At 44.1% G+C, this 15555-nt stretch overlaps 3 protein-coding genes and 1 long non-coding RNA gene across 4 annotated transcripts in view; all 4 read right to left on the bottom strand.

Moving 5' to 3' along the window:
* LOC310785519 (class I histocompatibility antigen, F10 alpha chain-like) overlaps positions 1 to 15555 on the bottom strand; it is a 370829-nt gene that overhangs the window by 77142 nt on the left and 278132 nt on the right. The gene's annotated exons all lie outside the window — the stretch shown is intronic.
* LOC310785523 (popy class I histocompatibility antigen, alpha chain E-like) overlaps positions 1 to 15555 on the bottom strand; it is a 201396-nt gene that overhangs the window by 62812 nt on the left and 123029 nt on the right. The gene's annotated exons all lie outside the window — the stretch shown is intronic.
* LOC310785517 (patr class I histocompatibility antigen, alpha chain E-like) overlaps positions 1 to 15555 on the bottom strand; it is a 358851-nt gene that overhangs the window by 253725 nt on the left and 89571 nt on the right. The gene's annotated exons all lie outside the window — the stretch shown is intronic.
* Positions 12272 to 15555, bottom strand: part of LOC310785527 — a 32954-nt gene continuing 29670 nt past the window's right edge. Inside the window, exons 4-5 of the long non-coding RNA XR_014553179.1 lie at positions 15338 to 15415; positions 12272 to 14031 (exon numbers count right to left, since the gene is read on the bottom strand). This is a non-coding gene — a long non-coding RNA (uncharacterized lncRNA). The remainder of the gene's footprint in view (positions 14032 to 15337; positions 15416 to 15555) is intronic.

The raw sequence follows: 15555 nt of genomic DNA, 5'->3' as shown, positions 1-15555 counted from the left end.
CTGTGCCATCTTGAACATAATATGGTATCTTTAACAAAAGTTAAATTACGATTGCACAATTTCAAAACATTTCAAACAGGTCTACAGTCCTAAATCTATTTTAACATTCCACAAGCCAACTAGTCATTTAGAAAAATATCACTTTCAGCTCAATAAGATCAGGATGAGAAGAATCATGAGAAAAATCACACATCTGCTCAAATATTACACTTTCTTTCCCTTATTTATAATTGTTCTATTCACACAGTTTAGATACAGTAGATATGTATTGTTTGTTTTGTCTCCGTTTACTGACAGTGCTTACTGAGCTCACTGGACTTGGCTGCACAGCACTGACAGTGCCTGACATGACTATGAGGACGTCCTCCTGCTCCAGTGGAAACACACAGGAGAGCAATGTCTCCAGAGCTCATCAGTCACTTCAATATCCAATGTAATCATGGTCAGGCCTAGAAGCCACAGTGCCACACTCACCGAAGATCCACACTGCTGTAGGGGTAAAATAAAATGTATGCTTCAGGGAATGACATGAAAAAGTTACATAATGGGGTGGCTATATTGATCAACATTAATGTTGTTTCACAGTAGCTAATATCTGGGCATATTTCTGCAATTCCCCACTGCTTAGTACGTTATAATAGCAATAATGTGAATAAAAGATAAATCTTTGGTTAAACTTTTATTGTAGTTTCGTGTTAATTTAGCCTACCTCAACGTAAAGTGAATGTGGGACGACGAGTCTTCACTGCCTCACGCTCCCGACCGGAGTAACGAGAACCAGGGCCGATTCTAGGGGGGGGCAGGGGTGGGCTATGCCCACCCAAAAATTAATCTTGCCCACCTAATTTTTTTTTTTTTTTTTTTTGTATCTCCCTTTTTGAATTCCAGGCGACCGCACTTAGGGTCGCGACCTGAAGGTTGGAGACCACTGGGTTAGTTAGTTTAGGGCACCTAACAGTAGTTATAGCTTTAATTTGATTTGAGAAATAAGCTCATCCAATGCAAAGAATATTATGGAGTTGATTATTTTAAACTATGGATGAAGGATTGTTATTTATTTGTTAGGGTAACAAAGTCAATCTGCTTTCAAAGTTTTAATTTCAGTTTGAGTTTAGATAAGACTAAAAGTCTTGTAAATATAGGTTTAAAGGCTAAATGGCAAATAGTTTTTAGCAATGGTTAAGTCTCACTGCACTAGTCTTTAATTTGATTTGAGAAATAAGATCATCCAATGAAAAGAAATGTTATGGAGTTGATTATTTTAAACTGGATGAAGTATTTTTATTTATTTTTAGGGTAAGTCAATCTGCTTTCAAAGTAGTTTTCTTTGTCACTTTTCAGTTTGAATTTGAATAAGACTAAACGTCTTGGAAATATAGCAATAGTTTTGTAAATAGTTAGTTTGTACATAGTTTGCTAATAGTTTTGACAATAATAATGTAAACACTGGCCTGTCACCTGAGTGAAAATTCCTACTTACAGTTTGGTGACCCAAAACAGAATGGTGACTCCTACTGGAACAATTTGGTTCAGTGTTTATGCCTGTGTTGCTGTCTGTTCTAGTGTAAAACGACTAAAGGGAGAGCAGGTGGTTACATGAAAGTGAGTGAGAAAAGGAGAAGATACTGAATAATGACATCACAACAGTATAATCCTAATGTTAATTTAAAATTAAATATTCTTGGATGAAAGTCCAAAAAACGTCAAATTTTCTTCGGCGCTGCCCTTGCAGGCAGCACCGAGAGTCCATTCCTACCTAAAAGTACTTCCAGCGCCACTGAATATAATGCAATTTAATCCCCATCCCCGAACCCACAACCTCTGGCAACCTACCGCCAAAGTTGCCCCCTACCAGCCCACCCTAGTGTGGCAGGCTAGATACGGGCCTGACGAGAACAAAGGTGGATGGCCTGGATGTAGCCTGTTAGCTAGCTTGCTAGCAGTCTGACCTAGCTTCAGCTAGCTCGAAGAGCTTCCACTGCGAGCTAAGGTGGGCGTGTTTGTCAGCACGTAAGATCACCCCCATAGGTTATGATAATCGGTGCTCATCCCACGCCCCCCCTAGCTCAACCCTCTCAACCCCCTCCGTCGCACTAAAACCAAGATGGCAACAGCAGTGTAGGTCGGATGGACAGCGACAGCAGTGAAGGTGGGACTAGCGGGAGCTTGTGGCAGGGTCGGACTAGCGCCCGGACCCTCCGCTGAGCCACTGCTATTGCTGTGCTTTGACACTCGCTGACGGGGGCAACTTCTGATTGTAACGTTACGTAAATTTAATTCATCTGAGACCAATTCAAGTCTGAGTAATATTCACTCCTGAGACTGATTCAATTCCGAGTCACACAACTCCCGAGACCGAGTCGAGTCCGAGTCATTTTGACACCAAGTCCGAGACGAGACCAAGACCGTCAAAAATCGGTCTCGAGACCGGACTCGAGTACTTCAGCTCTGATGATTTTAGGGTTTGATTGCAATTCTCTAATCGCTTTTCTTTTCTACAAAAATGGAAAGGTACCTGCATACCTGGATGAACGACCAGAGGGACAAGAGGATCATGAGGATGCACCACTCCACCCGAACCAGGAGCACCGAAAGAGGAAAGCACAACTACACCCCCCATATTGGATACACACCTTAAATACAGTAGAGCCCAATGGTTTGAATGAAGTACTCGATCTGAGCCCTTTTTTATGATGTATTAACACTTATTTTTTTGTACCTGCAGGTGACTTCTTTTATAGGGAGAGATGAGGCACTTAGTCTCTTAGAACAGACGAGTTGGCTTCCGCAATTTTCAAATGATCAGCATCACAGAAAGGCGGGTCTTCCGCTCATTAGTCCAATCAGAATCCAATATGCCGCATCTTTCGTGGACACACATGTCGTGATTGGTCGGACTCCGTCGAACTTCTTTCCTGTCTGAAGGTTTTTTTCCCAACTTCCTTGTGCATGTTCTGGGGGTGTAACGTACGCGTGATTTCTAACCCCACATAGGATAAGCAATAACCACGTCCTGTGCCCGCCTACGCAGCAGTCAAGCGCCGGGATTGGCCAGGCGCCCATGCTCACGGAACAGGGATTCCCAGCTGGACTTGGGAAAAATGTAGAAAAAACGGGACTGTATTTTTTTATTGTATTTGATTTTTTGTCTGCTTGTTGAAGCTTGGGACTAAAGCACCTGGGTTTATTCATCTTTTAAAATGAAGATGTTTAAAAAACTATTGCTTGTTACATTTTCAGTGCTGTACCTTTTCTCTGGGTAAGAATTGAGCTTGAAATTAACGATATGATACATTATATTATATGAGGAAATTAACGATATGATACATTATATTATATGAGCTATGAACATGAACACATGCATGTTTTTGTAGATTGTGTACATTACAATTATTATGCTTATTATTATTACTATGCTAAGGAAGGTAGGTGACCATAATTCATTTAAATGCCCGCCCTCGAAATCGCTGTCCGTTCTCAAGAGCTATTCAGTTGGTTCATGAAATCGCTGGGCTGCGTGCCTTCCAGTGTTTGTGGTGTGGGAGATTCCAGCTGTCAAAAGAAGAAGACAAAAGACTTGCTCCTGGCCAATCCCGGCGCTTGACTGCTGCGTAGGCAGGCACAGGGCGTGGTTATTGCTTATCCTATGTGGGGTTAGAAATCACGCGTAACGTACAGACTGTGTATAGCTGCATTCGCCGGATGTAGATGAGACAGTCTGTTTTAAGAGACTATGAGGCACTAGATCTCCCCTGGTACGGACCCCTTCCCCCATATATATTTAAAAAAAAAGTTGGGGTATTGCATTACACTAGGTACCTATGCTGTTTTGTGTTTTCATTGTTACCAATTTGCCTCATGCATGTAAATAGTACACAGTCTGACCTAACCCCATATGTTCAGCTGCTTTCCGTTCCTCTCCGATACACTCTAAACTTCAATCATGAGAGACTCGTAATACAATTTTAACAAACTTTATTGAATCAGAATAGACAGTTTGAGTATGGCGTATGACTCCATGATGTGACGCTCCTCATAAGTAGCAAGTGCCGTAATATGGGGAGAGTAATGGGACGCCGGGAGTCGGGGGCAGACGGAAAAGCTTTTGAAATGCCTTTTAATAGTAGTTTAACAACTGGATTTGTAAATAGACTGGGAAAAGCCGGGTCGAGGCACCTGGCGTAAAATTGGATGCCTGCCACTAGGCTGCGAATGTAAGGAGGGCGGAGGAGGCGGACATCTACGCAGAAAGTAATGAAGGCACATACTGTGGGAATTAGAACGGGGTGAACGGGCTGGTGGAGATGCTGGATGAATGCGTGATGCTGACACAAGAGTGCCTTTTAAACATGAACTCTGGATCATGTCCTGCTAGAGAGAACAGGATATTTTCAGGTTTTGCCTCTCTAAACATGAGGGGTCTTTGTTAAGAATAGAGCTGGGTATTGGTTCAAATTTCAAGAATCGATTCGATTCCGATTCACAAGGTTGCGAATCGATTAATTTCGATTCGATTCGATTCGATTCGATTCCGATTCGATCGATTTCAATATGTTTCAAAATGTTTTTTGATCTGTACCCTGAATTACATGTCCAGTTATGTAACACAGGGGTTCCCAACCAGCCAAGTAGATACACGGGGGGAAAAAGTTGCAGACCTGTTGTCAATTTTAATGGTTTTAGTTACACATATATTTACTCACCAGGTGGTGACAAAGGGTAAATAACAGCCTTTTCATCTGTCAATAAAGACACTTTCACAATTATGCACAGTGATTTTATTTCAGCCTATATAATTTCTAAAAGTAGATATTAATGATCAAACATTTCCATTTATGTAGCCTACAGTATTTATGTTTTTGTTTCAACTACAAAGATAAATAAACGTCAACTTGAAACTATGTTTCAACTACCACACACAGCATAATATTTTAGCCTGTTTATTAAAAAAAAAAAAAAAATTTTTTTTTTTTTTTTTTTTAATAAAAAAAATCGATCTCTGGACATATGAATCGATAATCGAGGATTAAAATGAAAATCGATTAAAAATCGGAGAATCGATTTTTTGAACCCAGCCCTAGTTAAGAAACAACTGGATATGAGCCGTTTTTTCTGCCAGTGGGCGGCGGCGGCGGGGGGGGGCGGTAACATGTATTGAACACAAGAAATGTGATAGGAAACAGCTTTAGCTATGAGGCAGTCAAAGTAGTGGTCGCACCGTCGTCAATCACTGTGGGTGATTTATTTTACAAGTGGCAACTAGTCATATCTGACTAGTTTTAAATGTAGGCTATTTCTCCCCACAAAAGTTTGATAGCCTATCAATCAGTCAGCTCCTATCCTCTCTACGCAGTGGAGAGGCACACAACACTGCCTGTTGTCCATTCCAACGAGGGGTGGCAATGTGCCAAAAAATGAGCGCTTCGCCTTGCTACGTAAAGCAGCCCAGTCAAAATAGTGGTCGGACTGTCGTCAATCACTGTGGGTGATTTATTTTACAAGTGGCATTTCAAGTCATATCTGACTAGTTTTCAATGTATTTCTCCCCACAAAAGTTAGGCTTTTTCTGACATGGGAGCAAGCAGCGCAGCAGCGCCCCTCCTCACTGGACCTGGCCGCCTGCAGCTGAAGCGCATTGGCCAAACAATCAATCAAGCCGCTTTTGCAGCACTTGAGGAAACCGTGAGTTTGCTCGTTGATATAAGCGATTGCCCGAACGATTCATTAATTAATAAACTAGTGAACGTGAAGTGAGTCACGAAGAGCCACACCCGCCCACTCAGACGGATAATGACCTGCCACTGTAATAAGTGCGACAACTTGAATCTCCCACAAACGTAGGCTTGACATGGGAGCAAGCAAGCAACGCAGCAGCGTCCCTCCTGCACTGGACCTGGCTGCCTGCAACTGCAGTCAAGCCAGCCCTCACCTCGGAAAGCACGGTCATTCTAGCCCCCACTTAACAATTCAAGCCGTTTTTGCAACACTTGAGGAAACCGTGAGTTTGCTCGTTGATATAAGCGATTGCCCAAACGATTCATTAATTAATAAACTAGCGAACGTGAAGTGAGTCACGAAGAGCCACACCTGCCCACTACGGATATGCGGATAATAACCTGCCAGCTGTTTAACATGAGCTGCGATTGCGTGGAAGCGGATCTTATACCAGCGGTCGAGGTAGATAAGATACGGAGTCGCGGGAGTGCGCGTAGGCCGGTTAATTGTTGTTTAACATGCAGGCCAACCGGCTAGGTGCAGGTTATAATACGGATTCCACTGCATGTTAAGAAGTGGCTAAGGTGAGTGATGACTGCACAAGTGTGATTTAAGCTGTGGTGATGGGGGCTTTATATAGTACCAGGAGAAGGGCATTTATGATGTCATAACTGACGTCATTTGGGCAACTGACGTCACACTGCAAAGGTGACGTCATAGAGAAGGTGACGTCGGAGATGGTGACGTTATTTAGTGACGTCATTTGGGCTGAGGGGTATGACAGCATGGGGTGCTCTATCAATGCCTTATTTGGTCTTCCATGATTGAAATTCAGTCTAAGACTACACTTCAATCATGAGAGACTCGTAATACAATTTTAACAAACTTTATTGAATCAGAATAGACAGTTTGAGTATGGCGTATGACTCCATGATGTGACGCTCCTCTTGCTTATGAGAGAGGGGCGTCAGTGCTGTATGAGATAGGACATCCCCCAAAGGAATTTAAAGTTATTTCAGGAACTGGGAGAGTGAAAACGGGGGGTCATGGAGCTCGCCTGGGGTATGCTTTAGTCAGGTCATGGGCTGACAGGGGGAGAATTATGCATGCCGGGAGATGAGGGGCTGACCGGGGTTTCTTAAGGCAAAGCGGGGATGCAAGGGAGTGGATGTGGATAGCCCGGGCATGGGCGCATTGATGAGAAAAAGGAGAGTTTAATCACCACCAACGAAGTGCTTGTTGCCTCTTTAGTCATGGAAGGAGGGATCTTTGGGCTGATAATATGGCGTCTTGCTCTGGTCGAATGTAGGATGCATAGGCTGATGAGGACCAGCGCCCCAGTTGTTGAAGGGAGGCGGAGGACACCCCCTGCATGGCTGCTGATGTGGCTGCTCCGATCCTGAATGAGTGACTGGAATAGTTCTCTGCAGGGATGTTGCATTTCTGGAGTGTGGTCTTGAAGTGAAGGATGAACCAGGATCTCGTCATGTGATGATGGGGAGAGATGAGGAAAAGGGGGGCCAAGGGACTAGTTGGGGGCCTGATTTTAATGTATTGAATCATGGCCGAGAAGGGGCAGAAGGGAGATTGGATGCAAGCGATGATTATAGAGCAGGCTCCGCCTACTTTGGTGTGTTTCAGGGAGATGCTATAGTGGTCGGGGTGGAATTTTAAATCGGAGAGAGTTATGTCACGTGAGGGGTTGAACGTGGCGGGGGATGTAAACGCACTGATTCTGAGGAACCCATAAAAGGCCAGGGAAAATACGCACTCTAAGAGGATGTCTAAAAAGGTGGAGTGAATGCCTTGTCTGAGGCTGGTTAGCAAGTGCCGTAATATGGGGAGAGTAATGGGACGCCGTGAGTCGGGGGCAGACGGAAAAGCTTTTGAAATGCCTTTTAATAGTAGTTTAACAACTGGATTTGTAAATAGACTGGGAAATGCCGGGTCGAGGCACCTGGCGTAAAATTGGATGCCTGCCCCTAGGCTGCGGATGTATGGAGGGCGGAGGAGGCAGACATCTACGCAGAAAGTAATGAAGGCACATACTGTGGGAATTAGAACGGGGTGAACGGGCTGGTTGACGGAGAGGCAGAACATGGCAAACATTCGCCAAGCCGCGTCGTAAGCTTTGATAGTGGAACTGGCCAATCCTTGCCTAATATAGGTGTAAGAGCCAAATTCATGTGAATTGCACTTTAGTTAATTTTGTATTAATATTTGGTTAATTATTTTTGATTAAGAACTTTGGTATGTTGCTCTTTCATTATAGAGAATAGGTCAACATTTATAGAATATTGTTTATCCTGCATTTTTTATAGTTGTGTTTATTTCTATGTATATCTGTTATTTTACTGCGCATGTGCATTATTGGCAAGTAGTGTGAAAACCTCTAGAGCGTTCAGTGTGGAAGAAGATGCTGATTAGTGCGGAACGACACAACTTTTTGACCGTGATTAACGTGATTAACGATTAACGTGACTAATAATGAGCAACGTGACCATTGTTCCAAGCTGTAGCCTAATGTGATGCTATTGGAGTATCTTACTGGACTGTTTGGAATATACTTTTTGCCGTGTTTTCTCTTGTATTGGACAAGGATTTCTGCCAATAAATCGACATGATGCACCATAAAGGTCCCTGGATTCGTGAGTAATTTGCTGCATAGGCTATTACATTTGGATGGAAATGGAAAACATGAATAAAGTAGAACGGATGGACACGCGTACAAGAATACGTTTCACTATTCAGCAATAAGAAGTGGTGTAAGACGAAGTTTGGGGAGTTAATATGCCACTATATTAAGTCAAAAAGTTCCGTTCACTCAGTGCGCGGATGGATGATGCAATACTGCGCAACATGCTCCCACCACCCCACCTGTGGAAAAAATATTCACGCAAATTAATTGACTGCAATTCCACCGTCTGACGAACAAGAAACATGGATGCTTGTCACTAATTTTGCCCTTCAATAAAGTGTTGGACTGTTACAAGGGGATCACAATGGAAATAAGCCTTTGGCTTTATTGTGTACTTAATCCTCGGCATGTGTTAATGTATGTAAACTGTCTTCATTTGAAGCTTTTTTATGTGGATTTTACATTGTGTTAAATAAACTACTACTACTACAAACCAAAGAGAGACTTATGTAACCTTTCTGCTTTCACTTTCAACTGCGCTGGCACATGGCAAAGATGGCGGATAAGGACTTGACGCCTGAAGATGGCATTACCGAAGTTGACCAGAAGAGGGCAGTCATGTATACAGAAAAAGGTCTTGAAGCAAAGCTGAACCATTTTATACAAGCCAGGAGAGCTAAACTAGCACAGTTGACTGGGAGAGTGAAAGACATTGATCATCTCAAGGAAGATGATAGTAACTTCCAGGCTGTTGAGAAATCATTGGAGGAATTTCAAGCTGCATTCTCAGACTTTTGTGAGCTCAATGATTCAGTTCTACAATTCCTGAGGGTGGAAGAACAAAATGCAGATCAAGAATACTGGTTTGAGCCTAAAAGAGAGCATTTTCGTGGATATTTTGCAGAAGCAGTTAAATGGTTGGAGGATGTTAAGCTTCGCTTGAAGGATGCTCAACAATATGACAAAGAAGTAACTCTATTAGACAGTGTGTCAATGACAAATAGATGACAGCGTGGGTCTGTTAGGTCTAGTACCCATTCCACAGCTTCAGCACGCCTAAAAGAAGCAGCAAATAAGGCAGCTATTGAAGCACAGGTAGCTGCACTGAAAGAGAAGCAGGCATTAGATATACCAGAAGCTAAAATCAAAGCTGACAGAGAAGAGTTAATGCTTAGAACAGCTTTAGCAGAATCTAATGCTAAAATTAAAGTTTATGACGAATTTGAAGAAACCCAGGGTGATTGCCATAGGTCACAAACATCAAGGGTTAAATTACAGACCATGCATAGTCAAGCTCTGAAAGAAGAAGATGAACATAAACATACTTCACCATCTTTTATACACCGACACCCACCGCTTGATGAGAAATGGATGTTAGGAGCAAGATCAAAGGTCAAGTCACAGGCAAACCCAGCACCTGCTGTAAACTTGAGACATTTCGCTGATGATGGAAACGACCTTCACAGAGTGATGCAAAGACAAACAGACATTACAGAGCTGCTTGTAAAAAACCAACAGTTGTCTCGTCTACCACAAAGGGACATTCCTCTGTTTCACGGAGATCCACTTGAGTTTAAGTCATTTGTGAGGGCTTTCAACCACGCTGTTGACTCCAGGGCTGAAAGTAGTGCAGATAAACTTTACTTTCTTGAGCAATACTGCAGAGGAGAACCAAGAGACCTTGTAAAGAGCTGCTTACACATGTCAGGTGATCGAGGATACAGAGAGGCAGTGAAGTTGCTGGAGGATCGCTATGGAAACGAGGTGAAAATTGCAGCAGCGTACATGGAGAAGGCGTTCAGTTGGCCTCAGATAAAGCCAGAAGACGCAAAGGCAATGAGCACCTTCTCACTGTATCTCCTGGAGTGCAAGAATGCCATGGAGGACATTGACTACATGGACGAATTGGATAATCCTTCAAATATGAAAATCATAATCTCAAAACTGCCATACAAGATTATAGACAAATGGAGAGCTGTTGCGTTTCTTTTTTGGGGAACTGCCTTGGGGGGCGGATCCTGCGGGGGCAGACGGAGCGGGGGTGCGCTTCCCTGCAGGCACTGCAGACGTGCAGAAAAATGCAGTTAGGATATGTGCAAACTCCCTCATTAAAATTATTGCAAATAGCCATGTTGTTATGCATAACTACCTTGCGCCCCTGGCGGTCTGATTGAGATGGCTGGAAGGTTCCCTGCTGGAGGAGGGGGGGTGGACCGGCCGAAAACGAGGTGTTGCTCCCGGAAGCCTGGAAGGCAGCCGTAGGGCATAGGGGCGCTGTGTGGCCTACTTCGCCGCAGGAAAAACAGGTGATCGCCTGATGACCGCCCGTGACCAGTACCAATAGCTCGGTATCCAACACGGACCAGTCTAGACGGGTGTTGGAACGAGTTATGTACAGCGCCGCTTTTGTAGAGAACGCTTTATGGTACTGGTAAAATATGCTTTTCCCGTACCTAAGGTGGAGGTCTCCCACCAGTGCCAAGTACTCATCTAACTCGGCGCGACGGCTGGGATACACTGAGCATATGATGTCGCGGAAAACCCCGAACGCAACGAGGAAATCGGTTGGTGATAGCTCTTTGGCGAGACGGGGGTCGGAAGATTTCAGGACGGCCGCTATATCTTGGCCGCCCATTATCTTCTTGCTGCACTCAGCAGACGGCAGGATAATACTGACTAGGTTGATATCTCTGCCTTGAAGGATCATGGATCGAAGCCTGGGCGATACGTTTGCTGAGAGTGGGATGTAAGGCCTCCCGTATGCGGGGGAGGGGATAGCTGAGGCGAGGGTATTCATTGGGGGGATGTGTGCGGGGAGGGGAGGGAACTCGGCGCACACACCTGGATGTTGAAGCGGGGCTGGCTGGGCTGATATCACCGGAAGAGATGCCGGCTGAAAAGGGGGATACAAGCCTGAAACCTGGGGCGGTGCTGTTTGGGCTGCTGCTGTGGGGAGCGTGGGGCTCCCGAGCGTCCTCAGCCGGGCATCGACGAGGGACCAGACCAGTGAAGAAATTGTTGCGATCAGGGGATCTTGGAGGCCTGGAGGGGCTGGAAGCCTTGGCGCGTCCGCCGAGGAGCCGGCGGCTTTGGTGCGCTTCGCTGGGCCTTTCTTGGAGGTGGACTTCTTGGCTCTTTTGCCGCAGCCGCGGCCTCCGGAGTGCTGCGCGGACTGAGATCCGAGCGAGACGACTTGGACCTCCGTGGCGCTGGATCTCCTTTTGCGGCTGCGGCCCCTGGTGAGAGGAGCATCCCTTGTGACGCCCGAAGATGAAGCCTGGGGATTGGGGATTTGCCCGGGGCTGGCCGGGGCGTTGAACGTGCTCTGGAGGAAGGCGTCCATCGTGGAGTTGAACCTTTGCTGCTCGTCTTCAGACTCGGACATGGTGATGGACTGAATGAAGCTTCTTGCTCTGGAGATGCTGGATGAATGCGTGATGCTGACACAAGGTGAGTGATGACTGCACAAGTGTGATTTAAGCTGTGGTGATGGGGGCTTTATATAGTACCAGGAGAAGGGCATTTATGATGTCATAACTGACGTCATTTGGGCAACTGACGTCACACTGCAAAGGTGACGTCATAGAGAAGGTGACGTCGGAGATGGTGACGTCATTTAGTGACGTCATTTGGGCTGAGGGGTATGACAGCATGGGGTGCTCTATCAATGCCTTATTTGGTCTTCCATCTAGTCTAAGACTACACTAGCGTCACACAGCCTTCCATAAGTAAATTTGCAATTATATTTGCATTGTTAAATAACAATAGTTGCCCCTGAAGTGAACATCTGCCAGTGAACAAAAGGTTCAAATTCACCAGCCACTAAATAGCAAATCTCCCAAAGTCTCAAATCTGTGTCAGCATCTGGCTTGTGTTATTCCAATGATATCCTACGTTAAGACATGGTTAAGACAAAACTAACTGATTTGTTTATTTATTAAATGGATCCCCATTAGCTGCAGCGTAGACAACAGCTAGTCTTCCTGGGGTCCAAGACAAAATATACATTACATGCAAGGCTGTAACGGCAATTGAGTAAGGACAAATCCCCTCCAATATTTAAGCCTGATACAATGTGTCACCCCCAATAAATTGATGTAAAAAAAATAAGAAAACAGATTTACTGCACGATACGGTTGTTTGTCCTAGTGGCGTTGCTGTAATTCCAATATGGCAGCTGCAGCAGCACAGACCAAAAAACCACCAGATATGCCTTAAAAGGTAACATTAATGTTGTCAATTTGCGCTGAAACTGTGTGCAAATGAATAAAAAATTTCTCAAAATTATCAGTAATTGCATGGAGTGAAAACAAACGTTTTTGACGAATGAGCCGATTTGCTTGTACCATGACTGAGCAGCTTACTGGCAGAAACCTCACGTCGTGCAAGTCTGAGCAAATTAACGTTAAAGTGTCAATCATTTTATGTTGTGCTGCATAACGTTACTTTGTCTTCGTCATGATGTAGACCGTAGTTGCTTTCATCTATATTGCATATTCATATACTTTACTGTATGTACTTCCTTATGATATCACATTTATTTGATTAGAATGCAAGCAGTTTTATTAGTCAGCTTTCGCAGCAAGAGGAACAGCAAGGGTGGCAGTGACATTCACCAGTATTTTGGCCAGCCTCCCCAGAAAATAAAAGTTGAGAGGAAATGAGTACCAGTCAGGTGATAGAGGTGGCTCAGGGCTGTACAGTGCTGTACATTAACTAATTCAACGGTCAAATCCAACACATGCTGGTATATGTATATATATATATATATATATATATATATATATATAGCCTAGTGTGTGTGCGTGTGTGCACATGTGCGTTGCTTGCATGTGTTTATACTTTGTAACTACTAGGGCTCGTCCAAATTGCTTGCACTGGGCCGGTCATGACTAGCCTACTTCTTTTTTTTTTTTTTACCTTTATTTAACCAGCTAAAATCCCATTGAGACCGGAGTCTCTTTTACAAGAGAGAACTGGCCAAGAAGGCGGAGAAGTTACACGTCAAGACAAGAGTACATGGTTGCATGTAAAAAAAAAAACAGTCGAGTTTTAACACGGACACAGACTACCAACTACTCACAATAGGAGAGAGTACAAAACGTGCACATCAGCCCTGCCATATGAAATACAATAAAAAGCTAACCGATCAAAAAAGTTCCTCCGATTACAGAGAACATGTAGAACATGACTAAAACAGCAAAATCAAAACAATATGTAATCAGAAAGGGAAAATAATACTAAAGTTACATTATTAAACATCAAAGCAGGAGCAGGTAGTTGTAAGGAATTCATCTATTTTTTGTTTGAAAACTGGAACAGAAATCAAAGAGGCCAGTTTAAGACTGGACTGAAGGTTGTTCCAAGACCAGATAGACTTCTTTTACCTGCCTCAGTCCGCACTGGAGGAACTTTAAGACGCAACCAGGTGTTGGATCTGAGATTGAGAGTGTTTTCAATCAATTCCAACTTAGAACAAATGTACAAAGGAAGCTTGCCAAGCATAGCTCGGGCCCATAAATGCAGCCAATGGGACGGGCCGGGCCGGGCTCAGACAGAACGGGCTCGGGTCGGGCCAGGCTTGTTTTTTGGGCCTGATCTAAGCTCTAAGGCAATCGGCCCATGCTGTCCCCATCTGGTTAGCCGCTCCATGGCACTCGGTGTCGATCCTCAGTCTCCTTGAAGAAACAAAAGTTAACGTTAGTCATAATACGTCCAAATTTCGGTTACAGTACTATGGTGCCATAGCCACCTCGCTAATATTATACAGGATTATGTGTTGTGCTGTTAGGCTAATAGACTAACAAGCCTGCAGGCCAGTGTTGTGAGGAATCTAACTCTAACCATAAAACCAATACAAACCAGAAGGTGAAAGTATTAGGAAAGATTTATTTACAAAAACAAAGTCTCACAGAGCCCTGTGGTTCAGTCCATCTCTTCTCCATGGGGACTGACCCCCTCTTCCTGTTAGTCACTTCCTTTTATAGACTTCTTCCTGAAGTCCTACATCAAAGAGTAGCTTTATGCACTTAGCGCCCTAGGTGGAGGTATTACAACAACCTCTAAATTCTCTCTACACCAGTCAATCGGTAACGTTATACAATTACTACGTTATACAAGGTCCTTGAAGGGTTTCGAGACTAGAGGTCTTTGAAGGGGTTGCAGAGGCCCTTGAAGGGTCTCCAGGCATCCTGGTGAGGTTCCAGTGGTCCTTGAAGGGGCTCCAGGGCTCTTTGAAGGGGGTACCGAGGTAATTGGAGGGGTTCCAGAAGTCCTTGAATGGGGTGCAGAGGTCCTTGAGGGGTTCTGGGGGTCCTTGGCGGGGTTCCGGAGTGCCTTGATGGGGTTCCAGAGGTCCTTCAGGGGGTTCCGTGGATCCTTGAGGGGGTCCAGACATCTAGACAGAAAAGAGACCAAGGCAGCTCTTCTCTGGTATAAAAGTTAAAAAACGTTTATTTAATTAAATGGTTAGTTCATAATGAACGTTTAAAAACACCAACATGTTTCGGCCCAAATCTGGCCTTCATCAGGGTGTCCAGACATCCTTGAAAGGGTTGGTCCCGGTACCACAGCCCGCAGGCCAACCAAACTACTGTATATTTGAAGGCTGCCTGATAGTCTAGTAAAATGCTGTTCTTTAAAATAATAAATAATAAAGCAAACTGATGCTCTGATTATTGAATGTGATGTTTTGAGAGAAGAAACTAAATCTTATTTTTAAATTAAATGTTTAATTTAAACGCGGATCCAATCAGCGGCTGTCAGCTGATTACACCTTGACTTTCGTGTCCTGCATGAACCAACGCAATGTTTCATTTTTTGTCTGAAAAAATGTTCTTTAAAATTAATAAACAAATCATTGGAATCTGATGCTCTAATTATTTGATCTGATGTTTTGACAGAAGAAACTAAATCAACAGAGTATGATGACTTATTCCCTCTGTTCAGTAGAATCAAATAAACTCATCTGTTTTCAGTTCCTACCTTTGCTCAGTAGACTGGTGTCCATCTTTGAGACCAGGAGGGATGCTAGGGGACCGTGCTCTCTTCTGCTGGACTGTGCTGCAACATAACAGAGACAGAGCTTTGACTCTGGATAATGAAGGGTTAAAGGGATACACCAACATTTTTGGAGATTTGCCTATTTGCCATATCCCCGCTAGTATAACTACCATGTAGATGACTTTCTCTCCTCTGTGTAT

Source organism: Poromitra crassiceps, assembly GCF_964638095.1.
Source record: "Poromitra crassiceps genome assembly, chromosome: 11".
Classification (NCBI taxonomy): Eukaryota; Metazoa; Chordata; class Actinopteri; order Beryciformes; family Melamphaidae; genus Poromitra; species Poromitra crassiceps.
Note: the sequence above shows the minus strand (reverse complement) of the source record. Positions and strands in the feature narration are given on the sequence as shown.